Source organism: Chrysoperla carnea, chromosome 2, assembly GCF_905475395.1.
Source record: "Chrysoperla carnea chromosome 2, inChrCarn1.1, whole genome shotgun sequence".
NCBI classification, from domain to species: Eukaryota; Metazoa; Arthropoda; class Insecta; order Neuroptera; family Chrysopidae; genus Chrysoperla; species Chrysoperla carnea.
The window spans coordinates 87,504,676-87,529,755 of NC_058338.1; the positions used below are offsets into that span (position 1 = coordinate 87,504,676).

General features: G+C 28.1%; 1 protein-coding gene across 1 annotated transcript in view; it reads left to right on the forward strand.

Moving 5' to 3' along the window:
* Window positions 1–12,709: 12,709 nt before the first annotated feature.
* Window positions 12,710–25,080, forward strand: part of LOC123293737 (acetylcholinesterase-like) — a 64,506-nt gene continuing 52,135 nt past the window's right edge. The window contains exon 1 of the mRNA XM_044874639.1: window positions 12,710–12,753. The gene's annotated coding sequence lies outside the window, so the exon portion shown is untranslated. The remainder of the gene's footprint in view (window positions 12,754–25,080) is intronic.

A 25,080-nucleotide genomic window follows, 5' to 3' on the forward strand; every position in this document is an offset into this window, starting at 1 on the left:
TCTAATGTTCGGCTCAACTTACTCAACTTAATTAGCTTAATTTTTTCTTTGATAATAATCTTCTCCTTATAGAATGACCAGGAGATATAGGAGTTCATTTATATATATATATATATATATATATATATATATATATATATATATATATATATATATATATATATATATATATATAGATAGATAGATACAGGAGAAAAATTCGTTTAATATTTGGCTTCAACTGTTTAATTCCTTAGCACAGTAAAAAATTAAATATTAAATAATTTATTTTGATTCATATTCTATTCATATTAAAACTCGTTCACATTAGAAATGTTTCAGCCGTAAGATTTATTCTTTTTCATTTCAATTCATTTAGGCATTCAAGTGCTTTTTGCATTCCGAGAGTATGATTGGCAAACGGTTATTTAAGCAGATCATCTTGTATCTGAGGGTAATTGCGGCTTGACAGCAAAAAGTAGTTTTGGCTGCTTGTCAGCATTCTGCTGAGTTAACACCAGATAAATTGAGATTATGGGCTATTTACAGTAGATGAGTAAACATAATTTGGATTTTTCTCAATTGCCATACCGCAGGACACGCGGAACAGTCAAGTATGTACAGTACCAAAAAAATTAGCTGCAAATGCCAAAATCTCAAAAAAAAATCGATTATAATTAAAATTATCGTCACTGTACTACCGTGGCCTCTTTTTTTAACAGCGGCATTAGCAGTACGGTTAAATAAGCACGCAAAATACGAAAAAGAGCTAAAAACTAACTATGCGTTAGAAACTTATGCTTTTAGAAAAGTTAGTCAAATAAATGGTTTTTTATAATATAAAGCCTCCGATTTACGGGCTCCCTTGTAGAGCCTGAGCCGAGGTGGTTTCCCTTCAGTAACAAAGAAAATGGATGTGAGGTAAAGTAATACACGGAGGGGGGGGGAGAGAATATGGGAAAAATCTATTAATGGTTTATTATAAACTTTGAATAGATATAAAATTTTCGAATTCAATAGGCAATCTCGTGGTAAAAAATAAATAACTAATTAAAACGATAACCATATACCTACCCGAGAGAATGTATATTTTCCTACTGGAATTTATGGTAGGATTTGAATGATGTCTTTTTTTCATAATTTTTATCATGAAAAAGGGCTTTTTGTAGTTTCTGCATTATTGTACGATTCAATTATATGCAGCATTTCTTTATTTGACATCAAAACACAATACCACAATACCCTACTACTGTCAAATAATATATGGTATTGAAATGACGTCACAAAGTGTGTAAACAAAACACGTTCTGTAATAAAAATGTCATTTATGTTTTTCTATACAAATTATGAATTATATATCTATACAGTACGCTCACTTTTCGATTACCTGTATATAGTCACTTTAACGATAAAAAGGTGGAAGCGACGGGAAGTTCACAAAGCATAAATAGTATAGTCAAAACTCATTCATATATACATGTATATTTGTCAGGTTTTATGTTTTTTATACATAACTAGGTGTTAACTACCCGTTTCGCTGGGCAACTTCAATTTTAAATACAAAGATTATTGTGTTCTAACCTTCACTTAACATGCCGTTACTGACCCTCCTTTTGTTCACAATTTCATTAACCTCTAAAATTATCAGTGTTTAAACATCTAAGCATACAGAGAGACAGACAGCGGGAAGCGACTTTGTTTTATACTATGTAATATATTGATCATTATTGAATAAATACACTTCATATAGCGTCCATTATCGTAGAGACCATAATTGAGACTTTAGAATTAAACAATCAGTAATTACTCTTATGAACTTCATTTCAAAGATCATTTTAGAATTTTGATAAGCTCAAAAATCATTTTAAAATTTTAATAAGCTAAAAAATTTAATTTTTTGGTAATGATTTTTTGAAAACAGTGGACTTTGTAAAGTTTGATAGTGGACATCGTGTTCTGACATCAGATTGGACCTAGTTCTTCGGGTTTCTTTAATAGTCAATTTATATTCTAAATTGTAAGTGATAGAATAACACTTTAAATTGTTAGGTGAAAGATGATCCTCATAAAAAACTAACATTTCATATTTTTGAGTTTTTAAGTCGCATTTCCTCCGAAAGCTGACGATTTTCGAAACAATGGTTTTGATGAAAAATGTTTTTTTATGAGGATCAACTTTCTAACATAAAGTGTTTTTCTATCTCTTACCGTTTGCGATTTAAATATTAAAGAAGGACTGAGTACTAGGCCCAATCTGATGTCAGAACATGATGTCCCTCATCAAACTCTGCATCTTTTGTTTTAGTTATTTTTTTATTGGTTAACTTCAAAACGAGCAATTAGCCATTATAGATTGAAAAGACCCATAAATATTTTATTGGATTTATAACTTTATTGGCTGGGCATTCAACTAAACCATTATTTTAGTAATTAATATCTTTTTAATTACTTAAACTTAATTAATAAAAGTACAAATTTAGTGAGAGAAATTCAAATTTCTAAAACGGAAATTCGAATTTTAAAACGGACGTGACGTCTTAGTATGTGCTTGTCAGATTTGTTGACATACTGTATGATATTATATACTTATATTTTGTATGGTATTACATTGAATTATATTACTCTACGACTTCTTGTTAGAAAAATTAATAATAACTTGTGTAAATTCATTTTTTTTAATGTAAATTATGCATTGAACTGTCACTGACAGGTCACATATTAATACGTCATCAACAAAGAGCGCCTCAATCTTATTATTAATCTCAATATTATTCACTATTTTAAATTTTTTTTTACACTTAATTAACGTATTTTAAAATATTATTTAAATTTTTTACTATGTTGTAACGGTGTAAACAATGAATTAAAAATATAAAAAATACATGAATATTCCCTATTCTTTCACTCATTTAATATTTAAGTCCCTATATTGACAAACGAAAAGTGAACGTACTGTATAAATATACAATATAGAAGATATATGGAAGAAAAACGATGTATTTTATAGTATAGTATAGTATGGTATGTACCGCAATGCGAAAGTTCAAACCAACAAAACAGAACAAGACGAAGATACCTGAAAAACTATTCATTAAAATATAACATTCTAAGCTAAAATAAAGGATAAAATTAAACACAACTAGGTATATACAAGTATTTGTAGGTATTTGCATATATTTTAAAACAATATTTTTATTGTAAAATTGTAATTGTATAAAGAGATGTACGAAAACAAAAGTTTTGTACTATATGTATAATAAAATTAATAGAAAATAAAAATTTTAAAAAAAAAATAAAATGTTCTATATTTTAAGGAAGTACGAGCGACGAGGCAAGTTCATGAATGTAGACAAAAAATACGAATAAAATTTTTCAATATATGCTTTAGTTTTCGAAATATCGATAGCTAAATAACTAAACAAAATTTGCCATTTTCGATATTTTGAAAATTACTCAAATATCGAAAAATTCTTACTTTTCGTCTTATATTGTCAAGTTATAACATTCACTATCAAAATTGAAAATATGTATTTTTTTAAATTTGTGTCTCCACTACCGTGCTCATATATCCTTAATTAGTCGGACACAACGGGTTTTTTTTATAAAGGTTTTAACGTTAATTTTTTTAATTTCTACCGATTTGTTTTGGAAAAATCTATGAAAACATATCATCCATTAGTCCAACTTCATATAAAATCCTTAAAAATAGGGAATATTCATGTATTTTTTTTATATTTTTAATTCATTTTTACACCGTTATAAAAAAGTAAAAATATAAATACTGCTTAAAAATGCTGTATTTAAGTGTAAAAATATATTTAAAATACATTATAATTTTGAGATATTTAAACGCAGTTTTTTGGCGCTCTCTGTTGATGACGTATAAATACGTGATCTGTTAATTGGTGACTGTTCAATGTATAATTTACACTTTAAAAAAATGAATTTACAACACAGAATTTACACACGTTATTTTTAAGTTTTCTAATAAAAAGCCGTAGAATAGTATAATTTAATGAAATACCATATAAAATGTAAGTTATTAATATCATACAGTATATCAACAAATTTGACAAGCCCGTACTTTGATGTCACGTTCATATAAAAATTTGAATTTCCGTTTTAGAAATTTTTAAATGCCCTCACTGAATTTTTAATTAATTTTAAGTAATTAAAAAGATATTAATTACTAAAATAATGGTTTAGTTGAAATGTTCAGTCATTAAAGTTACGGAAGAAAAATATTTGAACCTAATTTAAATTTCATGAATATTCCCTATTGTCTTCGATACGATATCTTTTATTTTTAATATGCCTATATATTAACTTCACTTGCAACTAATAAACAATATAATAAAATCTTAGAAGTCAAATTTAATCTACTTCAAAGTCCTACTCAAAGTCCGATGACAATACAATAATTTTATAATTTTATTATTGTATCCTGACCTAGATTACAAGGATAAACGATCGATCTTTTTCTACTTTAATAATTTTATCTTGAAATATTAGTAGTAATCTCAATGATATTTGATGGTGCAGGGGCTAGGAAATCCGTTTCTCATTTGTACTCTGCTATATGTATATGTAATATATACGAAGGTATGCTAACTAAGCTTAGTCCCGATTTTGTAACGCTTACAAATATTGGTGCTACGAACAAATTTTTGGTATAGGTATTTGTATAAAATCACCTGATTAGTCCATTTCCGACCATACGAACGTTTGGCTCTCTGTCCGTCTGTCTGTGAACACGATAACTCAAAAGCGAAAAAATTTATTAAAAGTAAAAGTAAATAAAAAGTTCAAGTTTTAAGAGCTTGCTCAGGAGTGATGTAGAGTTTGTAAATGGATACCATAGGTCAATAAGGGCATTTTGTAAACCGTAAGAGGTAGAACAATAGTTTAAATATAAAAAATGTTCCTTATAAAAAAACAAACAACTTTTGTTTGAAACATTTTTTCAAACAAAAACAATGAATGTTTGAATGAATCAATGTTTTAAACAATGTTTACAGGGGAAGGTGCAAATTAAGTCAAAGCTTTGGTGTCCATTTTCTCCAAAACTATAAAAGATAGGGACTTGAAAATTTGAAGGTAGCTTCAACTAATGGTCAGTCAGTGTCAATAATGATTTAAAGTTAATCAAAATTTGGACGTGGACGATTTGGATGTAATCTATAGGTATTTTAACAATACCGCCAGCTTAATTGCATTTCATAAATTTTTTATTCTTGAATAAATTTTCTATTCAATGAGGGTCAAGAAATTTTGCTTAGCTGAGAGTTTCCAAGTCGAAGACATTAAACATTTTGAGTTTAAAAAAAGTAAAACAAAATTAAGAGAAATCTAGAAAGATTAGCTCAACCAAGAAACATTCTATAAAATGAAGTGAAAATTAAACTAGATATAGAATATTTTTAAGTACTAGTAGTTAGAATATGTTTTAAAACAATATTTTATTCTAGAATTGTAATTGTAGGATATGTACAAAAACAATGTTCAGAATTTCGAAACAAAAGTTTGTACTATGTAGAATAAAAATAATTGAAAAAAAGAATTATTTACAAATCAAATAAGATATTGGTGTAGGTATATATTTACAAAATTAATCGAGTACCTATATATCGACTTATATCATTCACCGAGAACATAATACTGAATTTCAGTCGAAGGACTTGATATTAGAGCTTCGAGTGGCGAAATAACTGCTAGATCAAAAACAAATATGATTTGCTCTATATTAACCAATAACTACTGGACCATGTTTTATCAAATAAAATCTAATAACATAAAATACATCAATAAGTATCGATATGAAGTAGATCAAATTAGTTTAGTGCTTCTAACCTAAAATGCTTTTTTTTTATATTTTATCTGTTATTTTAGTAGTGCTTTATTATTATGAGTTTTTTTTGTAGAATCAAAACTTTTATGTTGTTTATTTTTTAAGATTGTAATTATTTGATAAGCAGAATTTCTGTGAATCAATTATGAAATAAATATCTTCTTCTTCTATATATATAAGCGATTTACCACTGATTGGCTCATCACAAAATTCCGAAACTATCAGTTTCCGATTAACTTCAAATTTCGCATAATTACCTCTTTCGTAACATAGACGTCCACTAAGAACGGATTTTATGGAATTCCTATCCCAACGGATTTTTTGTAGTTTATAAGTCTGTAGATATAGTCATAGAGGTAGAAGATACTGTGAAGACACTATCCTGTCGAGTTTCTACACAAACTCAACCCACCGGAATTACCATCTCATATTCTTCATCTAGAAATTGGTGCACCATCGAAATTGTTGCGTAAATTAAATCAACCAAAATTAATGGCACCAGACTAATACCATGCAAAGAAATGTTACCGAAGCAACAATTTTTACAGGAGAGTATGAGCGTGTGCAGTTTGCCGGTTTAAACTCACGAAGTGACTATTTTTCTCATGGTCAATTTTATGTGGCGTGTTCAAGAGTGAGTTCACCTGAGGATCTCATCGGTCTCCAACCAGATAAACGTACGAAGAATGTTGATTACAGAGAAGTTTTGTAAATGTAAGTAAAGTATTTTACAGGTTTATATATCTTTATCCATTATTATGAGTTTCATGTACATGAAATGGTTTTAAATGTTAAAATTAAGAGAAATAAATTAATGTGAAGAAAAATGAAAATGTAGTTGTTATTTATAAAAATTGTCATACATAAAAAATAAAGGATGTAAACATATAATTGATTACAAAATTTTATTTAATAGATTTAAAAAATGAATAAATAATTTTTATAAAAAAAAATTTGCAAAATTTGTCCTTAGTTTTATAATAACGGGAACGCATCCCAATACACACTGCCTCATGGGTGATGTGGAAATCTTTGTATTCACTGACTGACACTATATTTTCCTATTTAAAATTTGAAAATTTGTTACAATAAATATCAAATCGAAATTAAACATTTCGTTAATAAAAGAAAGCTAGTGTATAGGGGGGGGGGGGGAATCAGCTAGTATATACATAATAGACATTTTTTGAATTGATAAACTTTATTATAAATATTTTTATTATTTATTGATGAACATTATTAATCACCATAATTAATGAATAATATATTTTAGAAGTCACTTGAAATTGTTATATATACCTAATTTATTAAAAAAATTATAACAAGTGTATTATAAATTTATTATAATTTATCATCAATAATAATTAGTCTACTATTAGCTAAAGTGCCTGTCAGTACATGAATCAAGCTTGTCATTTATATCTAATAATCCTCTAAAAATTCTCTTGTGGCTTAATTATAGTTAGCTTTAATAAGTTTTTCCTTTACGAAAATTCTCCTAGTTGGTGTTTCTCTTTGAGGAACCTCGAAAATTTTGGATTCCATAAACAAAACATAAATGTATTGGATATACGTCTATTTAAAGTTTTTCTGACTGCTTGTCTTACTGTACCATTTTAGCTACTAAAAATAATTTTATTTGAAAAATAATTTGATTGAGATAGTTCTTAGCCATGTTTCAAGTGCAAATTTAGGATTCCGAACCCGGTAACAATTAGAAAACAGGTGATGATTTTTAAACAACTGAGCATTTTTTCCTGAAACAAAGCTAAGAATACTCTCGCTTCAATAAAAATCGCTTCATCTGTTTAGGAACTACGATGTCGCAGACGAGTTTTTTGTCGAAGGTTTCTTAATATTTTTAATTTATGTTTTATTGATTTTCTAATTGGAAGATAATTAAACTAATAATATTTTTTACTGTTTGAAAATATCATAAAAATATTGTGTTTTTATACAATGTTTATATATTAAATATATTCATGATTTGTAACGCTTAAAAATATTGATGTTGCGAACAAAATTTTGAAAAAGGTGTTCATAAAATCTAGTTCCGGTTGTCCGTCTGAAAGTCTGTCTGTCTGTCTCTCAACATGATAAACGAAAAGATATATCAAACTGAAGTTTGTATAGCATGTTTAGAACGTAAAATTTTAGATCCGTAGGACTAATCTTGTAAACCGTTAGAGTTGTAAACAAAAGTTTAAATGTAAAAAAAGTTCCTTATAAAAAAATAAACTTTTGTTAGAAAGATGTTTTTATACACATCACTGTTTACCCGTGACGGCGCAAATTTGGTTAAAAACATTATATGTATTGTATATATTTTAAATTTATACGTTACATATATTCTGTATGTGTTTGTTTGTTTATAGCATATACTAGAAACTAGATCCACTGAGTAATTGAGAAGAAAGATACTCTTATTACTCTCCGTATGAGAGTGGCTATTTTTCTTTACTTACATGACGTAAAAAAACAAACGATCAACACTGTCTTTACATAATATTTGAAAATTAACTCAGTCAGTTATTTGTTTTCACTTCTTCATTAATTATTGAGGCGATCCCAATTTTTTAAAAATTGTACCTTGATTCGTGAATGGTACCACTACAAAGTTGCTGAAATCGCACATTTCAATTTTTATATTGTATAAACATTGAAGTTTGTTTCTGTTTGCATGTTTGTTTGAGTTTTTGTGCGCAAAATTTATCAAATAAATTTAATAATTAAATTTATAAATAAATTTAATTATTAATTAACTGTGAATTATTAACTTTATTTAATTATCAACTACGACCCGCCCCGATTTTAATGACCCGCCCCGGGTGCAATGCTGATATTAAATATACTATAAAAGAATGCCTTTATATATAAAAATGTGTTTATTTACGATATCTCATTAGAAACCTATAAAATTATCAGTGTTTCCCTACTATATTATGCATGTATTTATTATACATATAAAACCTTCCCCTTGAATAACGCATCAAAATCCGTTTCGTAGTTTTAAAGATCTAAGCATACATGGGGACAGACAGACAGCGGGAAGCAACTTAGTCATAATAACATTTTTGAATTGGAACGTCAATTATTTTTTCTGATGTAAAATATCAAAGTATAACTTTGGATGAGTAGGTACTATTTATGAGACTGGATATCAAAATTGTACTTTTTTGTGGATTTTTAATGGTATTTTTTGGGAATATTAATAATAATTGATAATAAAACAATTTTTTGCTCGAAAACGTAAAGAAAAATCCTAACATTCAATAAAAAAATTTATTGATTCATTGTCTCTTTAAATTTAAGAAGTACCTACTATAATGACCACTCTCCTGTATTTATGTCTACAATATCTACAAATTTTACAAAACCTATTACGATTCCAAAAAGAAGAATATATATATAACATAACAGAAAATTATTCGAATTATAAATCATAAAGCTTTGCATTATATTTCGAATATAATTTCTAATATTGTGGTAAAAGTTTTATTTTATTTGAATAAAAACCAAAGAATGTCAATACAGAAGAAATGTCAATAAGTCAATGTTTGTAATAATGCTCACTCAATGAGGAATTGTAATAACTTTTATCATCATACACAAACATTGTAAAGATATTCAAACATTTTCTATAAAGGTCAACAACGCAATTATTCGATGTTCGAGTGATAAAAAGCTCGTATCTATCTATAAATTCCACCGTTATCAACGAATGAATTTTAAAAAAACAATGTTCCTTTCAGAATATTAAACATTGCTGACGTTACTAATTTATATAAAAAAAACAACACAGAAACAAAATAATAAAATAACAAAAACAAAATTGATTATCGACCATTCTTTTCAACGTAGAGCTTCTCGTAACGCAGCTCTCTGTTATGATATATAAAAAACCTTACTCAGGTACATAATATATATATATATTTTATACAAACAAAAACATATCGTAGTACTCGAAAGAAGAATTTTCCTTTCTCTAAGTAATGTATAATATAATATTCGAAAATATAGATGGCTCGTCGACCGTCGACAAGCAAACCTAAACAAAAATTTGTAGATATTAACTTTCTGATAGAAATGCCAACGGTTTCATCGTGAAAATCGATAACAAAAATTTTATGATATCTTTACGCTTTGAACTGTACTTTGAACTGAAGCAAAGGAAAATTTTTTTAACACAAAATTTTACCAAAATTTCAAACAGCTGAATCATTGCGAAAAATTATCGAATGTGGAATAACTATAGCTCGTTTGAATACTTGAATTTTCTAGTTTTAGAATCTATTGCTAAAAAATTACAAATCACCCCTTGTCGCTTTGTACGGAGAGTGGAAAGGGAGAGAAATGTTATTACTAAATTTTGTATAACTAAATTTTGTAAAAAATTGTTTTACAACAAATTTTTTAAGACCACTCAAAAGCTTGTTTATTTTTCTTGAAAACGAACTAAGAAAAAGTTTCCATTCTAGATTTTTGAACTAAGATATTCGCTTTCCAAGCAAAACTGACACTTCTGGATTTATAATCCTGTATCATCTGAAATAATCATAGCACTGCAATTTTTCTGATATAATCCGAAAACTGAAACTGCCTTCTTTAAAGTCCATGCATATTGTTTAGTAAAAAATTTTACCACTCTCCAAATTTTCGTTTTTAAAACAAGTCATAAAACTGAATTTTTCCTTATTCGATTTTATCGCTAAGATGTCGGCACCACGAGTAAAAAAAATGTAAACCATACTTTAAACACTCATTTAATAAAAAGAATAAAGGTGCCTACATATAAATCTGCTGTGCCATATTTTCTCCCCGAGTATTTTATAATTGCGACAGTTTTCCTACTTTTTTTTATATAAAATTTGAAATTCGTTTTGTCATATAATTTTTTGTTTTTGATATACATTTTGAACTGTTATTTTTTAGATTCAATGTTTTCATATACATTTTTTATTTTAATTTTTTTATAATTGTGAGAGAATTTTTTATTTCCTTGGAAATTTATGAAAAATTAGCTCGCGATTTACTTTTTTAAACCACATAATGACCCAAATTATTAAACAATTATTTTAATGTTTTATATAAGTTTTTAACAAATATTTCTGTTAAATATTATGTATCTATGGGCGTTGCAAACTGTAGTTCTTTTTATTATCGCTAGATAGAGTCTTTCTTAGAATTAAAATCCATATATAGGCCTATTGCGTGATTGACCTTTGAAAATGTTTGGATATCTTAACACTATTATAAATCCCAATTGATCGCAATTAAAGGTCTATCAAACAAAATGTGTCACCAAGCAAGAGAGAGTGTATAATGTATATGCATGTATACTAGTATCTACACTCTCTCTTGTTCAGTGCCACTTTGGATTGATAGAACTCTACCTTAAACATCAACTAATGACATTCGGTATGTTTAAATTTTCTAACCGACTTCAAACAAAAAAAAAAAGAGGTTCTCAATTCGACTGTATTTTTTTTTATGTTTGTTACCTCAGAACTTTTGACTGGGTGAACCAATTTTGCTGATTCTTTATCTATTTGAAAGCTTGTGCATCCCGTGTGGTCTCGTTTTAATTTGCTCCAGTTCTGACAATGGTATTCATGTGAAAACCATACAAGTCTTAAATTTGCATTAAGTATGTCCGCGACAAATGGACGAATCACTCAGTATCACGCTAACCGATTTCGATTATTCTTTTTAGATTCACTATAAATCATAAAATAAAAAAAAAATTTTAACCGACTTAAAAAAAACAAATAAATATGCACTAAAAAGTAAAAAATAACAAAAATATAATGTAGTTACAATTATTGTAATTTTTGGAGTCGGTGTCAGCGAAGTTAATGTAGCAAACTGTACTGTACCAGTTGTTTCCTTGGCCCTTGACTGACACCGACTCCAAAAATAACAATAATTGTAACTACATTATATTTTAGTTATTTTTTACTTTTTAGTGCATATTAATTTGTTTTTGAATTGTTATTATTTTATATTTTTTTCTTAAGTCGGTTTTTTTTTTTATAATTTAAGACTAAAAAAGGCATAGACATTTTCAAGATATGATACATGAGTTTTTTAAAACGCTTCCACCTTAGTTCTTTAGTTTTTTTTTTGTCACAATAACAAATTTCACTATGTTTTATCACGGAACTTAATAATTTAACTTTACTTTAAGTCCTATCAGAAAGTGATAGTTCTTAAAGCTCATGTTCACTACGAGTTGTTTCTGTATGATATAGTACAACATATATATGGTATTATGATTATCCAAAAGCGTAGCAGCAGCGCATGCTTTTGTTGACGTCATGAAAACGATGGTAGAAAATAGGAACGAAGATGATACCCCTGATAAAGTAAGCGCCTGGACGTTTTCCAGTATGTACCTGTTTAACAATTGAAACACAATTATACTATAAAATAGTATATAACAATTACTTACTATTATATATATATATATATATACATGTATATGTATAACCGTATGTATATATATTTTTGAGTTATGTGAAACAAAATATAGTAGTGGGTTTTTAACTAAAAACAATCGAATAACCAAAAAAAAAACTTAAACTTTCTTTTGTTTTCCTATTTTTGTTTTTTAAACGTGGTGAGTGTTTTTTATAGTAGTGGCTTTAAATCTTAATAAACTATATAATTAAAAAAAACTTCTTTTTAGTGGAAGAATGTTTTAAAAACCAAAAAAAAAAACAAAAAAAAAACATAATTTTATTTCATATATTTTTTAAGATTTTTTTAATCTTAAGACAGATATTTTATTTTTGAGTGTAATTAAACATAAGTGGTACTTAATTAATATCTCAAAAACTCTTATAAATTTTTGATTAATTAAGTCCTATTTTAAATACATGTATATATTATATATATACATATTTATGGAAGCTTTTAGTCAATAGGTTAGTATTATTCTGATATATTGATAAATTTATTTATTTTTCAAGATAGATAGATAGAGCTTTTTCTCAAGACCGAATAGATACTTATTAATTTCCGGGGTCAATTCAATTTAAATGACATACCAGGAATACGCATGTTTAATGTGTTTTACGTCGGAGAAAAAATAGCAAAATTTTTTTTATTTTGGAATCAATGTGGAAATATTTGTATAAAATGGCCTTGAAATAGAATTTTTGTTGCAAAAAAATAAAAAATAAAATACACGTTACGTTTTAGATGGCTCACACTGTATTTTTATGTCGTAATTAAAGGAAATTCAATATTATTTGTGTTTTTATCCATTTTCCACGAATAATGAAGTATACCGTGAAATGTCCTTGAAATAAATAGACATACACAGACGTTGGGTTGATAACAATGCCCTCTTCGAACAGACAAGTAATTTTTGTGTTATTTTCCTATTTTTGATTTAAGTATTGCTTTTAAAAGAAACAGATTCTGGATTTCTTTTCTATGCATTTTTAGTCAAATATTTTCATAATTGGAGTAAAATTGTGAATTTGATTTTTTTCCGGTTCATCAATTGACAGAAAAAAATTTATGAAAAAATCGTTATTTGAATAAAAAATTCTTTGATCTACTTTAGTTCGAATGAAATTATTAATTATACTAATTAAATTTACATTACGATACATTTTCGATTTTATCTTTTAATTACCAAATAAGTATTTTATCTTTTAATTACCAAATAAGTATTTTATCTTTTAATCTTTAATAGTAGAAGGGTTTTGAATTTATTAGCTCAAAAAATTATGATGTTATATTACTAAATGTCAAAATAGATTCTTCTTTTGATATTTTGCGCATTAAATTTTAAAATCATTCATTAATAGAAGCGACTACTAATTTAATACGTGTAAATTAGAAAAACATATATTTTTTAATTTTTGCGAGAAAATAACTTTTGAAAGAACCTCAAATAGCTTTAGAATTAAATTATAAATTAGAATTTATAGATATTGGAATTGAAATGATATTTCATTATTGAGATTTTACAGTCTTACATACATTTTATGCATTTTAAATCAAATCCGATTACTACGAAAATTTCTATACCCTATATCTATATATGAAATATATATCAAGGTATACTAATTTAAGTTCCAAGTTTGTAAAGCTTAGAAATGTTGATGATGCGAGCAAAATTTTGGTACGGGTGTTCATAAAATCTCCTAATAATCCATTTATGAATCACCGTCCGTCTGTCCATCTCTCTACGATCACGGTAAATCAAAAACGAAAAGAGATATCAAGCGGAAATTTTTATAGCTTGCTCAGGAAGTAATAAGTGAGTTTGAGTTCATAATTGAGCAACATAGGTTAACCAGGTTTTGGGTCCGCAAGACCCATCTTGTAAATTGCTTGAGATATAACAAAAGTTTAAATGTAAAAAATTTTTAATAAACAATAAACAACTCTTGTTTGAAATATTTTTTCGTAAACATCACTGTTTCCCCTGTGAGGGCGCAATTTAAGATAAAACTTTGGTGCCCATTTCTCCAAAACTATAACAGTTATTTTTTTTACTAAAATTATTAAAAAAATGAAATTATTAATTTTAAAAAAAATTTACTTGAGATGAATTTTTCTTTGATTTATATATGAATTTGTGGTAAAAAATTAATGTAACTTCTATTCTTTTTCCAATAAATAAAAGAGTAATCGAAAATATGCTGTTTTTAGTAAGAACAATATTACAATCTGGATTAAAGGTTTACAGGGTGATCAAAAAATTCGTACAAAATTTGGCAGGTGGATTATATAAAAAAATAAAATAAAGTTCCAAATCTCAATATTCTTGGTTTGCCTATGCTTCTTTTGATAATAAAATAAAAAATAATGTTTCATTGTTTTCAAATTTGACGGTTCAGAACGTCGGTTTTTTTATTTTTGAAATATTTTGGCAAATAATTAGAAAATTAAAATAATAATATAATTTTGACTCCTTGGCACAAAAAATAAATAATAAATTTGTTTAATGGAATTATGTTCAAGTTATTCGACAGTCCTGTTAAGAAAGAGACCTTTTTACAGGTCACTTCATAGACTTAGAATGTTATACAGATTTTTCTCCATAATTATGGTTGTTAATTAAGTGCTATTTATAGTTACGATTAATTAATTAATTTACGATTTACGATTACTATGATTAAATAATTTAGGTTGGATGTATTTGAATATAAATATTTTTTGATTTCTTTAGGAAACCACGAAAATATTTATCTTTAGGAAACCACAAAAACATTTATCTTTAGGAAACCACAAAAATATTTTTTTTGAATATCAAATAAAATGCCTTACTGAATGTGATTCAGTAAATGTTATTTTACATGTATTTCTCAAGTCAGAATAAAAATTAAAAATGAATGGGAAATAAATTAACTGAAGGGAAATTTGAATGGCTAGACTGGGAATTACGGCTATTAATGCTCACATCATGAATGATAGTCTGTTCAATTCATTTTACAAGAAAAGGCTAGCACGATAAAGTACAAAATTTACAAGAGAAACACTTATCAAAAATTATAAATATCAACAACACAAGAGAGCAATCTTTTTAAATAACGAAAGGAATGAACTGTCAAAAGCACGCTTTAAACACTATAATTAACGAATTCTATAATATTTTATTCAATGAAAATGACCAAATAAAATATTCTTTTTTTACTACCGCTGTGCTGAGATCTTACAAATATTCTCGGATACCGTACGTAAGTGTCTAAAAACTAATGATGTGTATCGATGAATGCTATATCTCTTAAGAGAGTATCTTTTAGCTGAAAAACCCAATCTGGTATATATTCTAATCGTGAAAGTTTGGAAGGATGGATTGATGAAATTTGCCACAGAGATAGATTATCGCCTGGAATAGCACATAGGCTACTATATGTCCCGATAAAATGTATGGTTCCCGTGGGATAGATTTGTTTTAGTTTTTAATAGAGCAACAGTGGTAGTTTAGGGGTTAGAAAATGATATAGGCAAATTTTTATCCTAAAAAATGTACGTTTCCTACGGGATAGCAAGCAGGCACCTTTTTTTTAAATGATTTGTAAAAGTTCGTGAAATAAATTTTTAGCTCATTTTTCCCAAGAAGCCTTGATTAATTTACACATCTTAGTCTTGTAATCGCGGGTACCACCGCGGGACGCAGCTAGTGTTTTTCTAAATCAAAACATTTTCAGGAATTATTTATTCAATCACCTTGTATTCCAAAGTACGTTTCCCCAGTATATTTCCTTTGCCATTGTATTATGTAATTCAATTGTAACTTATTGAAGTGAAAAATAGATGCATTATCGATGTAAATGATTTCACATCGCTTCGTATCGCATCATACCATACCATACACATATATGCAGATATATTTTGTTGGATAGTTGCAGTTCGTTTCAATCGAGTTACAAATGTAACGTTAACGTAGGTGCAACTCTATATATATACGTACATACCATATAGAGATTGAATTTTCGATTATTTCAATTGGTATTTGATAAACTTAACAAAAAGCTTTTTGTATGAATTTACTAGTAAAATTCTCTCTCTATGTAGTTATGTGTAGTACGTACCATCATCAATGATGAAATTGTGTTATTTACATAACGTTACATCAATTACATTATTGTGATGGATGCTTTCTATTCTGAACTGTTCATTGTCTTGTAAAATTGGGGTTGTTAACTAATTATTTTAATTTCTGATTATGTTAAAATTCGAGAGTTCATACACAAATAAACTTTCAGGATATATATTTTTTTCAACTGTATACAGTGTGATTATTTCAAAAGTATCCACCCTTAATAACTTTTGACCTGGTGTGATTATAAGGAATATTCATGTATTTTTTTTTTTTAAATATTTTTAAATCATTGTTTACACCGTTATAACATAGCAAAAAAATAAAAATACTGTTTAAAAATACGTTAATTGAGTGTAAAAAAATATTTAAAATACAGAATAATTTTAAGATGTTTAAACTCAGTCTTTGGCGCTCTCTGTTGATGACGCATAAGTACGTGATCTGTCAATTGGTTACAGTTCAATGTATAATTTACACTTTAAATAAATGAATTTACAACACGTTATTATTAAATATTCTAATAAAAAGTCGTAGAATAATATTACTCAATGTAATACCATACAAAATATAAGTAATTAACAACATACAGTATGTCAACAAATCTGACAAGCCCCATACCATGATGTCACGTCCGTTTTAAAATTTGAATTTCCGTTTTTGAAATTTGAATTTCTCTCACTGAATTTGTACTTTTATTCATTAATTTTAAGTAATTAAAAAGATATTAATTACTAAAATAATAGTTTAGTTGAATGCCCAGCCAATAAAGTTACGGAAAAAAATAATTTGAACCAAATTTAAATTTCATGAATATTCCCTATTGTTTTGAGTGATAACACGTTGGGTATCGACGGGAAAATTTTATGCTTTATTCCTTAATATCCATACACCTCAACTTTGAAAAACATGAAATTGATTGATTGGTTCTTAAGATAGACTACATAGAAGATGGAGGGTATTCATTCAATATTCTGGGTAGTCTATTTTAAGAATCAATCGATCGATTTCATTTTTTTATCATGGTTCAAGAGAGAATTTTATGTCCTTTCAAATGAGATATCACAAAGTAGGAAGTGCCATTTGAAATTTCAAAGTTGTGGTGAGTGGGGGTGAAGAGAATATAACCTAAACATGTGTGTTTATTCTGTTAAGGATGTACGTGCACCAAGACAATTTTCAATGAAAACCTTGAATTTTTTGTATATAATGTTGGACTAAGTCTAAATCAATTCTGAAAATTCGGGGGTAGCCCGATTATTTAAAGAAATGAGTGAGTACAAAAGTAGGCATATTTAACATTGGTTTTATGGTAAAACGGTAGATGGATAATATGTTTTCATAGATTTCTCCAAAACTAGTCGATGGAAATGAAAAAAATAAAAAAAAATTTAAATTAAAGTTAAAACCTTAATAAATTATTGAAAACATAAAAGTTGTGCCCGATTTATTAATAATGTATGAGCACGGTAGTGTGGAAACAATTTGAAAAAAATATATAAATTTTCAATTTTGCTTGTGAATTATGTTATAACAAGACGAAATCGATATCTGGAGTAATTTTCAAAATATTGAAAATTGAAAGTTTTGTTTAAGTATTTAGCTTTCGATATTTCGAAAACAAAGGCAGATATCGAAAAATTTTCTTCTATTTTTTTTTCTTTCATCATCAAAGTTGAAAATAAAATACAAAAAAAAAAAACTTTTAACAAAACAAATTAATATGCATTAAAAAGTAAAAGAAATAATGATAATATAATTCAGTTAAAATTATTTTTATTTTTGGAGTCGGTGTCAGCAAAAGAAACAACTCTGACAGAACAGTTTGCTACAATAGCTTTGCTTACACCGACTCCAAAAATAACAATAATCTTAACTGCATTATACTATCCTTATTTTTTTTTACTTTCTAATGCATAGATATTAATTTTTTTCGGAAAAGTTTTTCTTTTGAAGGCGGTTCTTCTTTTTGTTAAAAGTTTTTTTTACTTTGTGATTTTTAGTGAATCTAAAGTACACTAACTAATTTGTCACTGAAAAAGAATCATCGGTTGGTGTGATATTGAGCTATTCGCCCTCTTGTCGTGCATACTTAATGAAAATTTAAGACCTTTAGGGTTTTCTCATGGATGACGTTGTCAGAACTGGACCAAAATGAAATAAAACCACACGGGAAACATCAGCTTTCAAATAGATAAAGAATCATCAAAATCAGTTCCCCCAGTCGAAAGTTCTGAAGTAAAAAACATTAAAAGAAATACAGCCGAATTGAGAACGTAATTTTTTTTGGTTTGAAGTCGGTTAATAATTTCAAACCTAAATCTAAAAGTGCCTTGGTGCTTGAACTACCTTTAAGCGAAAAATTTTTTAGCAAGTATTAATTATAATGTAGTATAGTATAAAATTTTCCGATTATAAAATATCATGGGATACAGAGGAGAAAACACTCACAGTACTCACTTACATAAAGTACTTGTAAATCTGATAACTTACTCAAGCAGTGTTTATTCTCCTACCGAACAAATAGCAATATCCATCCAATCATTGTTTTAAAGCTCCTTAAACCATGGCTGGTTGATATCGCACTTTATTAACAATATCTGAAGTTAGAAAAGTCAATCTTTAAACTACTGTATTTTCGTAATAAATTATTTTCGGACATATGTTTGTATTAACTTTTTTTTGCTTATTTTGAGCTAAAGAATACGTGTGTACAATAGGGCTGTGTAATTTTAAAACATCCTGTACAATGAAAGAGCCATTTTAAAGCCATTTTTTTAAATATCAAAATTAAAATTATATATATATATATATATATATATATATATATATAAGCGATTTACCTCTGACTGGCGAAATCTTCGAAACTATCGGTTCGATTAACTTCAAATTTCGCATACTTACCTCTTTCGTGACATAGACATCCACTAAGAAAGGATTTTACGGAATTCTATCACAACGTTATGTATAAGCGGTTTACCACTGACTGATTCATCACGAAATCTCCGAAACTATCGGCCCGATTAACTTCAAATTTCACATACTTACCTCTTTCGTGACATAGTCGTCCACTAATAACGGATTTTTCGAAACGGAAAATTCGTTAAAAATAAACAATGAAAAAAAAAATTCTAATAGGTTAATTTTGTAAAAAATTTCTGTTTAATGAAAAAAAAAGATAGATTATTCTTATAAATTAAATAAATAAATAATTCAATATTTACTGAAAAAAAATACTATTTAATTACAAAATCGGGAACGCATCCCAATATACAGTACTTCATGGGTGATCTTCCTATTAAAGATTTGAAAAATTTAAAATAAATATCAAACCGAAATTAAACATTTCGTTAATATAAGAAGTATAGGTTCACATTCAAATGGTTAGTGTGCCCAGCGAAGCGGGCGGGAATCAGCTAGTATATATAAATGAATCTCAACACGCGTGAACGGATGGAATAATTTTGTTAATTCTTTTGTTGTTAGTAGAAGGTTCTTATTAAAGAAAAAAAAAATTAAGGAAGTAGAAATATTTGAAAAAATTATAAATGCAATAAATGGTGGAAACGCAAATAAATGCAAATAAAACATTCTATTAGCCTTTTTCTCTGAAGATTAAAAAAGATCCTCTAGATGGCAGGATATATTTGTACCCCCTAGTGTTGCCATCTGGCGGATCTTTTTTTAATCTTCAGAGGAGAAAGACCTGGAATTATTAATTATTGTATGTCCGGATTGAATGATAATATGATAATGTTTATAATTTGTCTTATGTAGTTAGTTAAAAATCTTTATTAGTATTATTTAAAAAATATAATGCTTTAATTAGCTTTTTTACTCAGAAGATTAAAAAAAGATCCGCTAGATGGCAACACTAGGGGGGGGGTACAAATATATCCTGCCATCTAGAGGATCTTTTTTTAATCTTCAGAGGAAAAAGGATAATTACAAAATGTTCTTATGTATTTATTTGCGCTTCCACTTTATTTATCTAGAATTGTAAACAGGTATTTGAATAGTATTGAGGTTGTATTTATTATTATTCAGGTATTATGAATATGTATATATTAGAGATATATGCAAGCGCAAATGTGGGAGGCTCCAGCCAAGCCGATGGTCTTAGGCTTACCCATGAGATGGAAGTTAAATTTGGTGGTTTTAACAGGATTAGGGGTTGAGTTAAACATAGTATAGCTATTAAAGAATTCAAGTTAATTAAGATGAATAATCGCTGATCAATAGTTTTAATTAAATAAATTGTAGATGAAACGAAGTTAACCGGGTATAGTACTAACATTACTCAACACTATGTATATTTTTTTCTTCGAAAATTTGAATATTAAATAAGAGTCTATGGACCATGTGGTAGCCATAGTACAATATCATAATGTACCATATCTTATAGTATAATATACCTAGAATCATCCCAATCGGCTATATCCGAAGCCAGTCCAGTAAGTAGCAATATTTGTTTAGAAATTACAGAATAGTTCTATAGATACACTAGACTTAAGATACTACATCTTATGCCGGTTTTCCGTTAAACGGACAAATAAAGCAAATCTCAAACTGCAACAAAAACAAAACTGAAACTGTAATTGCCATTGGCTAATACGTTGACTCCAAAAACTTTGAAAAAAGTTGTAGTTTTGTTTTTGTTTGTCCGATTATTGGAAAACCGGCATTACCCTATTATTACATATTTACACTGATTAGATGCAATAGGAGAACCGTCCTAATTGTCCATATCCAGTTTAAAAAAATATATTCTGTTTGAATAATTGAATATATATATATATATATATATATATATATATATATATATATAGCCTCCTATATACAAAATTTGTTAAATATCCGAAAAATTAACATTAAAAAAAATAGGTTACAACTATGTATGACGTCAGTTTAATGCTTACATGTGTGGAAAAGAGATAGTGATATAGAAAATTGATGCTTAAAGCTTCAGAGACCCATAACATTTTAATTTATAAATTTATTTACGTTTATATTTTTATAAAACAAAAAGTTTAAAAAAATATGAATTTCATAAAAAATTAGGAAATATGAGCTCAAAAAAAAAACCAAATAATTTCTCTTGTGACACGTGTAATGGCTTTTAATTTAAATCAAGAATATCTTTTGACGTAAACGCTAAACATATTTTAAAAAGATAAATTTATATTTTATTACCTTATTTGCGTTTTAACTTTAATTTTAATTTTCTATTTTTCAATCAACTTTATGCATTTCTATTTCCAATCATGTTCATTTTCTAGTCAGTTTATATCTTGATATGATTTATAATGTTTGTTCAGAAAGATATATAAAAATAATTTCCGGGCGGATATAGATCGAAAAATTATATAGAGTACGCATTTTTAGTGTTTATTATAAAACATATCTTTTTAGAAGAAATTGAATCATTTGTATGGTGGCGATTGCTCCAATTTTTATAAAATATCCTGTTTTAGGTAAGGTACGGGAACCATGTACGGCCCACTTAAATTCAAATAATACTACTCATTGTATTTGTTGAAAAGATCATTTAGTGGGCAAATATTATGTATAAAATTGCAAAAATTTGTCTACGGTACATTTTTGGGGCACGAATTGTACCAATCAAGAAACCGCTTGAAACTGATCTTAAAATTTAGTTTCAAATGTGCAAAAAATAATCAAGAACAAGTGCCTCGTTAAATCTTCTGCTAACCCCGGACACGACACTTTTTTCAATTTTTTTTTTGTTGCGTTACTGTACCCATCGAAAAGCTAAAACTAAATTAAATTTTAAACATTTTAAACAGAAAATACATTAGTGCCACTTCTATTCTCATGAAAAATGTCTGGCACGGTACTTTATATTTCTTTAAGTCCTATGCTATTACTATTCATTTAACAAGTTTTGACTATTTTGGAGTGAAGGGAGAAAGACTCTTGTATAGTTTAAAGCAGGTATGGACGAGTTATTTAAAGTCGAAGTCACCATTGTTATAACTTTATTGTGTGCCATGTCTCTTTATGAAAGTCCGCATTGCTCATAGAGGAGGAAGCGAGACGGGTATACGACTCTTCTACCTATCTCAGTTTCTCTAATAGTAATGAGATCTCTCTGTCATACTCGTATTTTTGGTTGACACTGGTTAGGTTGTCACTATCTCATTCGTTATTTAGTTACAGAAGTCTGAGGGACTTCTCTGAGTCACATTTTCCCATGCCTGATTTAAAACAGGCAAGGCAAACGTGGCTTATAGAAGACACTCAGACTTCTGTAATTAGCATACGAGTGAGACAGTGATACCCTAACCAGTGACAACCAAAAATAAGACAGAGAGACAACATTTTTTTCTACCTATCTCATTACTATTACAGAAACTGAGATAGGTACAGACTTGCATAAAGAGACACACAATAACGTGTATTGCACCCAATAAAGTTATAACAATGATGACTTCGACTTAAAATTGCTCGCGCAAGTTTAATCATTAAGTGGTAATTTATTTTCAGTTATAATATTTTGTGGGCCATGTTGAATTGGAGGGTCACGTTGGAGGGCCCTCATCAAATTCAAGAGGATCAAATTAAATATTTATAATCTTAGAAAGGTTTGATCTCAGGCCTTCTTACAAACCACGTATAGAGTCATCATACAAAGCCTTACTCAATTGTAATAAATTTCTGGTAAAAAGGTCACAGAAGCTTTCCTTTCATTCAATGTTGAAACGTTTTGGTATGAAAATGTAATTTTGTATGTAGATGGGTTGTTCCCTTTTTGTTTGTGCTAGTTTTTACGCATGTCCACGAAATATGCAATGAAATATATATATATTTTTTTTAATTTCTTAATTATGAATTCAAATGATAAACTTTTTTATGATAGAACTTGCAATATACATAGCTTGGATTTTGGAGAAATCACTAATAACATCAGCTGTAAATATGCCAGTCATAAACAGTTAGAATTTTCAAAATACCCAGTTAGAATTTTCAAAGCATCGATTTTTTTTTGCATTTCCGGAATGTACATATATTTAAGTATATTTTTGATCCGGTAAATATTCATAAAGATAAACGCATCGAAAAAAAAATTAAGTGAGTGCAAAGTCGGTGCCAGGTGTAAATCGAAGGAATATGACTTTTGAAAATTATTTCTATATTTTAAACCACTTTAAAGTTGGAAATTTATTGAAGAATTTTGAATTTTTTTTTTTTTTTTTGGAAGCCGCCATATTGTCAATTTTGACTATAATAATAATAATAATAATAATAATAATAATAATAATAATAATAATAATAATGTGGTTTAACCTCCGTTTTTCTGACATATAAGGCTATAACAGAGGCCACCCACACTATTATTTGTAAATATTTATTTAATTAACTTACAAATTAACAATTACATTTTGATGTGGGTGGAGTCGGCTACTTCGTTCTTATCCAAGCGACGATAATGTGATCAATTCTACCGGCCGCTTTAATAATAATTGTTCACACTACCGCTGCCTGGATTTGAACCCGCAACCTAAGTCTAAGCAGGCAAACGGTCAAAGACTAACGCCTTAGACCGCTTGGCCATTTAGGCTCTTAATAGTCAATTTTGACTATTAACCTGTATTCATCTATCGACTAGAGAAATTTTCTTGATTTTTTCATTTTGGATAAGATAATTAGTTACGGTGCTCACCACCAGACACCTTTTACTAGCGGACCTACAGAAGCAGTACCGTGTCAAATTTTTGAAATTAAAGAACGGGATCTTAAAATTAAATAAATGTTCTATATGTATACGTTTTTAATTTTTATGTGAAATAAATGGTCTTACCAAAAAAAAAACTCCTAAAAAACGTGTTTTTTGCGCTGGCAACTGGATATAACCCCTTAAAAAATAGCAGTGGTCTCTGGAAGGACTAGACCATTGAAAGGGTGGGCTATGTTTTAATATATTTGTTATATTTATTACATTTGAACAGTATTTTACAAATTACTAAAGAGATCTCAATAAGGTGGAATAGTGGTTAGTATTGCCGCTACTTATGCGGAATATTTGCAGGTCAAACTATCCACGCTAATAGTTTTTTTTTCGACTTTGTTACCCAAGCACGATCCTTGAGGTCCACAAGAATAATAGTTATTCCTTCCCAGTATAATAGTTATTTTAAAAAAAATAAAAATTGGCAGTACATAGCCGGTGTTGTACTGAAGTCGTGTGAGAGCGACCCCTGTAGTCCACACGACTAACTTTCCAGAGGGGGAAAAAAAGTAAAAAAAAAAAAGGTCTTGTTAGCTTTCAGAGATTATTCTTCGAACATGTACTGCAGTTTATGCTGGAACGATCATCATCTCCATAGATAAATGATGTAATTTATCCAATTTTCAGGTTCAGTTCTTAAATACGAGATTACGGTTCGAATAAGCCTAGTCACGTGTTAATGTCATAACTGGTTCGCGAAATAATCGAGGCAAAAAAAACCGAACGATTATACGAACATAACCACATAAGCACATACACACACACACACACACAGACATCACATTGAAAAGGTTTGATTCGGATATTGCGGCCTTGAAAACGTGGAAATATGTAAAACTGGATATTTTAAAAATTGGCCCTCTGGGAAAAAAAACGAAAAAATCGACCGACTCGAAACGACTCTACCGAATGTTACGATATTTTTCTCGTATCGTATTG